Below are 6965 nucleotides of genomic sequence, written 5' to 3'. Positions count from 1 at the left end.
GCCCAGCCTGGCCAGCTGGAGCGGATTTGGGCGAAGGAGGAAAAAGGGGCTCCCAACCCCTCCCCGGTTTCCCTCCGCCGCCCTCCCTGATTGGCTGTGCGTCCCTGGAGCCCAACTTCAGTCGCTCCAGACTCTGTCTGAGCCCCAAGGGAGCCGGAGTGCAGCGGCCGGGGGCAGGCCACGAATCCAGGGGTCGGCATCTGTGGGGCACCCAGGGGGAGGGGTGCGGACACAGTCGGCCCCCGCAGCCTCCGCCAGGCCCAGCTCGCCGTGTCTCGCGTCCTCGGCTTCTCTCCGCCCCCCGCCCTTTCCTTTCCCTCCCAGCAGCGGCCTCCCTCCTCCTCCAGCCCCCCCACCCCGCCCGCCACCTCCCCCCGGTTTCTCATTCCTGCCACTAGCGCGCTCGGCGGCTCATTCCGCGGCCGCCGCCAGCCGAGGGGAGCGTCGCGAGCAGATGCCGCGGGGGCCGCTCGCAGCCGCCGCCGACTTGTGAATGGGACCCGGACTGGGGTCGGGGCTGACACCGCTGCGCTCGTCTTGTGCCAGGGACCGACGGCCCGTAGCTCGCGCCCACGCTCCAGGGCCCCAGGTGAGGCTCGCCGCCAGTCCCTTCCTCTCGACTGGAGGGGGCTTCTTGGGGGGGGGGGTCTCTGGATGAGCATGTCTAGGGGTGGGGGAAGGAGGTCTGACTGGAGAAGGTTTCACTAATGCAACGCAGAAACGGGGGGGAGGGCGGAGGTAAGAGAAGATTTGTTTAAAAATCAAAAAGGGAGACGGGAGCCAGCTGTGGGCGCGGGCGGCGCGGAGAGCAGAGGCGCCAGATGTGCGCTCCAACCTCTCCCCCTCTCGGGCCTCCTCTGGGGTCTGCGCGGAGGCCGCGGGAGAGGGGCTTTGCGCCGGGCTGGGGTAGAGGCTGCAGAGCTGCGCCCCGGACGCGTCGACTGCCCGCGGTCGGGTCTCGGGGGAAAGTCGCCCCCGGCGCGGGGCCGGCCCGCCCGCCGGCGCTGCACCTCTTTCCGAAAGCGGCGACGTGACCGCGCTCTGCAGGGTTCCTACCCCTTCCTCCAGGTCCCCGCCGAATGCTCCCGGGGCTTAGCCCTCCTTGCGGGACCTCCGGGGAAGCCCCGGAAAGCGGAAGGAACCCGGGTCGGGTCGGCTGTGGCCCCGCACTTTAATAGCCGGTCTTTGGGTCCGCTGACTGCGGCTGAGGGGCGGCCGACTGCGGTGCGCGCTCCAGACCTCCAGCCGGAGTCTGCTCGGGAGCTCCGGGGGCCGCCTGTTACCTCCCGCCAGCCCAAGGGGAGGTCTGCGAGCGGCTCAGACTCAGGCTCGGCTTGCCTGGGGCTTGCGAAGCCTGCCAGGGTCAACGTTAACTTTGCGAACCAAGCCGTGCCCTAAGCCTGCGCCTCCTCCCAGAGCGCGCCAAGCCTCTCCCGCTCCCCGCACGCACGGCCCTCCTCCCCTAGCTTTGCCCCGGAACGCGAGCCGGCAGGATGGGAAGGGCGGCGAGGAGAGCACCCTTTCCCCCCTCAAGCCGGACAGAGCTGTAAGGAGGGCCCGCTTCGCTCTGTGAAGAAAAGAGTCCCCAGAGAAAGTGGGGTCGGGGAGTCCCGCCCGGTCGCACTTCCTTATCCCTTTCTCGCCAAGGCCCTGCTTTCGCGGGGGCGGGAGGGTGTGTGTGGGGGGTGGGGGTGCTCCACACGCCTCCCTCTCCCGAGTGAAAGGTTTTCTAGGTGCTAGAAAAAGCCCTGTTGCTTTTGCTGATAATGGAGCAAGAATTTCATGGGCCATCGCACTGCTATTAAGAAATTGCATCTTTTAATTATTTAATAATGCCATCCCTGCATGACGACGGATTGTCCCTAAGGGATGGAGATGGAGGGTTGTTCCTGAAACCCTGCTGTAGGGGGTATAGATCTGTCTAAAGTCTTCCCTCCCGTTTCCCCCTAAAGAAATCTCGTTCGGGTGGTTCTGAAATCTTTCCTTGTTTTCCTCTTTGGATCTTTCCTATCAGGTTAATATGAGGCAGGGAGTAAGTTTTCGGTTTAATCAGAGGGAAGACAACGATAATTAATCTGGCAAGAGGATGGATCAATTCTTTATCACTTGGGCTTGCAGCAGACATCGATGGTTTTGCGTGGTGTCTGGCTTTCCGGGGAATGGGAATGTAGAAGCATTCTCAGGAGCGAGGATCAACCAGCATCGCATCAGCACATTTGCCAGGCTGGGCTCCGAGCGCTAGAGCTTAACACCATGGGAGAGTTGAAGAGAAGGGGCTGACCTTCATTTCATTAATCCAGGAATTATTTTTCCTATATACGTGAGATGCAGACACCAGAACACAGAAGTAGTCCCAGCCCAACCCTAGCTGCAGGGAGCCTGGTCTTCTTCTCACAGAACAAAGGAATAAAAGTTGCAAAACAAAGGGACAGAGTTGTGGTCAATACCAGAAGGATCCTGAAGCTCCTGGTCACTAGATTTCTTTACTCCTGAGCTCTGATTCCAAGTTTTAGAGTTGGCAAGTGGGCCCTGGAATTCGAACCTCCGTGCAAAACTGAAATCCTGCCTAGTACAAAGAGATGTAAGTAGTTTTCAAGTATAGACCAGGGAAGGGCATCTGAGAAGCCAGGAAACTTTGCTTGGGTGAGAATTATCTTTACATCTTAGTTTTGAAACATTGCAAATTAATGCATTAAAAATGTGTTGCAGCCAGGCTTTATTGTTAATACCAACTATTACTATCATTTTTGTTGTAATTTCAGCATAAGATGGCCATTTTATTACACTGTTTGAAAAAAAAGGAATAACCCCCCCAACACACACACACACCCACATCCCTGGAGTGGGGGATGGGGAGGGAGAATGAAGAGGACGGAGATTGGATCATCTGTTGAGGCCCAAACATGTAGATTTACTCAAACTGGGTTTATTGCTTACTAGAAAAAAATAGGCTCTTAAAATAGTTCTAATTGAAGCATTGGACCATCTTGATAGCACTTCAGAACTTCCATTATGTTCAGCATTCTTATCAGAACACCAGACAGTAAAATTACTAGAAACCTAAATTCTATTTTCAATTAAGATGCAATCTTTTGTTAATTTGAGAATTAAAAAAAAAAAAGTCAAGGCTCTATTTTTTTATGTCCCAGAACTCTTCTTTCCTCTTTGCAGGGGTGGCAGTGGATGTATATGTTTGTTTGTTTATTTGTGAGAGGAGAGGGGGTAGGGTTGGAGAGCCATGCCATGATTTGGGGGAATACAGATCAATTTCATGCTCCTTTAATGCACTTGTCTTCATAATTCATGGTTTTTCTTCCTCCTTGAATAGAATTACATGGCTGCCTTGTAAAGATTCTGGTTTTGGGGACCCTCTATGGGAAACACCATGACTTTGACCTCAAGGCTTGATTTACAATGCCAGAGCTAAACTCCCATGAGCATAGTGTGTCTCAGAACCTTGCCCATGAATGTCTGTGACTTATGAAGTTGACAGTTCACATAAACTTTGATCTGTGATATTCAGATCTATCTTCAGAACCATCCAAAGGAGATCTGCAGGTCTGATTTTAGTTTTCCTCCATTTTCAATACATTTATATAGGCAAATGTTCAAGAAGCATAACCATTTTGTTTGTTTATTTTCAATATTTTTTTTTCATTTTGATCATAGGCATACCTAATCATTAATAATGATAAAACACTGGTCTATGGAGTTTGAAAGTAGGTAACAAACATTTTCTCTTAAACTGTCAAGTTTGCAGAATGACTGTGAATTCCTCAGTGTTTTTCCTAGAAAATCTGAGCACTGTGTAAATTCATATTTCAATTTAAGGGATTGAAATGTGGTTGGGATGTTCCCCCCTGCCTTATGAAATTGGTCATTGTTTCAGGAAAAGTTACCTAGTTTGTCAGGAGCCCCCATTCTAGATCTCCCAAGCATTTGGGTTGTCAACCTTTCCAATCCAATGTTATTGCCCCTAAAATATGTAAAGATCTTTGGTCTATGTGGGCTAGGGGAGAGACATCAACAGGTATGTTAAAAAAAAAACAAACGTAAAGCTAGAGAAAGTTGGACAAATTCTGGCACACCAGAAGTACTAAGAATCCATGAGGATTCCATCAGGATTACTGTGATAGCCATCCACAGCCTCTTCTATGGGCAGGAAAGACTAAAGAAAACACTCGAGGAGGATAATTAGACATCTTTCTGCTATAATTTTACCCTGACATTGAAAGCCTTGTGCATCTCTGGAAATGGGCTCCTTCGCGGAAGATTGCACTTCTGGCCACTAGAGGGCAATGGCGCCCTTCTCCAGCTTTCTGCATGGGGCCCATCTGCTTTTGAGGGCACCATGAAAAGCGGTTTTGTTAGCACCAGCCTTGTCTGGCCCTCTCAGGAGAGACCGAATTCAATCTAGCTATGGTTCAGGCTCCCGCCTGAGCAGTTTGTCAGGATTAACATCTTTCTAGTCGGTGGATCCGTTACCTTCAGCCTCTTCTTCCCATCTTGGAGTTTACTAGAAAGTTGGAAAATCTTTTGTAACTTGAGATTGTCTGAGCAGGAGATGCGTGGGGGCTGGGCTGCATGATACACCAGGTCAGCGCTCAGTGAGGCTGTGATCTGGGAGAATTTCTGGCCTTTTTTTTTTTCCTGCCAGAAAGAGCATCATTTGAGACTCCGAGGGGAAGCGAATGAATAAAGAAGAGAAATAAATATTAGTGAGATTGCTGTGGTACCATTGCCTATTCTTTCAGGAGGTTTTGAAGAGGTCTGCAAGACATTTCTAATTTTCAAAAAAAAGAATAGCAGTTGATCTTTGGTAAACACTTTGGGGCATGGAGTTTTAATATAACTGTAAATGTTTTACTATTACCTTTAAACCATTCTTGATATTGCTGTAAAAAACCCTAAATTTAGCAGAGAGTAAAATTTAATTCAAGATTGGTCCTCATGTACTGGAGTTTAATCATTTGACTTTTTTTTTCCTTCAGTGATATGGAAATTACTGCTTATGATTAAATTGCTTATTTCGGGCTGCATAAATTTATATTTGTTACTGTTTGATAGTGTCATTATGAAAGTTCAGAAGAATAATGTAAAAAAACACTAATGCTATATTATAATTAAGAGGAAAGCTCTATTAAAAAAAATAAGTACTGTCTTAAGTGGATTCCTGTTTGTATTTTTTTAACTGAATACAATTGCCTCCCTGGTGAGTCAGCAGTGCAGTTCCTTGCAGCTCTGAGTGTGTTGGAATGCAAAGGCCGTTGATGAAGAAGGAATCAATGCAAATGGATTATGGGAAGGAGTATTAAGTAACTCAGTGGAAAATAAGACAAAGTGTTTTGTAAACCAATGCTCACTCACCACCGGACAGTTTATTTAACTGAAAAAAAGAAAGTGCTTTTAAATTTTAAGTGCTTGTGAATAATGCATGTTTGTTAGAACTGGAGGCAAAATTTTGTTATTTGGTTTAATTAGTTATCAGACTGTTGCAGAGTTCCAGAATTCTTATTGAGATAAATCATTGTTCTCATGGTCTGTCCGGTTTAAGTTTCAGCTCAGGCAGAGAATCTGGTACCCCAGGATAGTAAGTGAGATAGGCGGATGAGAGAGAAAGGAGGAAAGAGGTAAGGGAAGGAAAAAAAAAAGTGTGAGAGAGACTAATGGTGCTGTTGCTCACGGTGGGCCAAATACTGGTGTCCCCCTCCCTTTCTCTCCACTCCTTGAGACTCATGTGAGGTCCTGAATGCAGAAAGCTGGCATAAACAGGTTTATAGTCCACAGTAAACAGTGGCCAGGGTCTTATTCTATTGCTTTCTGGCACTGAGAACGTCTCACAGGATACTGTGAATTTTTCTTGAATTTTTCTGGTTTTTTGCCGGTGAGGAAAAACCTTCATTCACTTCCTCCACGAATTCCCTTCTTTGCCAGAAATCCGCATGACGTGGTCCTCTGCACTCGCATGAGTTCACTAATTAAGAATTTGTAGGAATTTCTGGAAGATACTGGCTTTCGGTGCAGTGCCTTCCACACTGATGATTACCTAACAGCAACAGGAGTGGTGGAGGCTGCTCCCTGGTTTTAGTTTAAGACACATGAGATCTCTTTTCAGCCATCATTAGGCTCCATCAGTGAGTGCAAACAGAATTTGGAGTAGCATCCCCGCCACCAGTGGTGTTTATCCTCAGTAAGAACCAGCGTGGATGCAGGCAGGGATAGACGTTCAGATATCATACAGTGCAAACCACCCCCACCACGGATCTCTGGGAAGGCGTTACCTGTGATCACATCCTAAATGTCAGGCTACTTCCATCATCCCCGAGGCTGAGGCTTGGACCTGTTATTCAAACAGCAAGAAATTAGGATGAAGAGCGTGAGGCCAAGGTGTGCAAGGGCAGAATAAGATCCCTGTCTTTGTTTAACATTTTGATATTTTGTTCATCATGGACTTTCTCCATTCAACATGATTTTTAAAATATCGCATTACAATATTATTCATCTTGATTACTGAGTTTTTTGGCAAACCCTTATATTTTGTGTCCAAGGACAGTGCCTCACCTGACTCACCCTAATTCCAGCCCTGCCTAGTACTTTGATCCTTCTCAGCTCCAGCCCCAATGCTTAGAGGGTATGTGACTGAGATTAAGCAACATAACATCTCTAAGACTCAGATGCCTCATCTGTTAAAATAGAAACCGTAATAATACTCATGTCCTAGAATTTTTGTGACGATAAAATGAGAATGGAGTGCAGTGCCTGATTCATGATAAGCACTCACTAAACACTCAGTCCTTTTGTCCTCTCAGACCTGGGATTCGGTTTTATAGAATAATAGTGGCAGGTGGCAGTTCTTCCTTATAATTACTAGGCCAAAATCCTGCACTGAACGTTCTACTTTAGATTGAGGCCTCTCCCAATTAGGGATGAATTGTTTATTAGTGCCTCCCTTTTTCTGAATTATT

The 6965-nt window shown here is 47.9% G+C and overlaps 1 protein-coding gene across 1 annotated transcript in view; it reads left to right on the top strand.

The window, feature by feature from the left end:
* The first annotated feature begins 458 nt into the window (after positions 1–458).
* Positions 459–6965, top strand: part of CDH11 (cadherin 11) — a 143332-nt gene continuing 136825 nt past the window's right edge. Inside the window, exon 1 of the mRNA XM_021704156.1 lies at positions 459–589. The gene's annotated coding sequence lies outside the window, so the exon portion shown is untranslated. The remainder of the gene's footprint in view (positions 590–6965) is intronic.

Source organism: Neomonachus schauinslandi, chromosome 16, assembly GCF_002201575.2.
Source record: "Neomonachus schauinslandi chromosome 16, ASM220157v2, whole genome shotgun sequence".
Classification (NCBI taxonomy): domain Eukaryota; kingdom Metazoa; phylum Chordata; class Mammalia; order Carnivora; family Phocidae; genus Neomonachus; species Neomonachus schauinslandi.
Note: the sequence above shows the minus strand (reverse complement) of the source record. Positions and strands in the feature narration are given on the sequence as shown.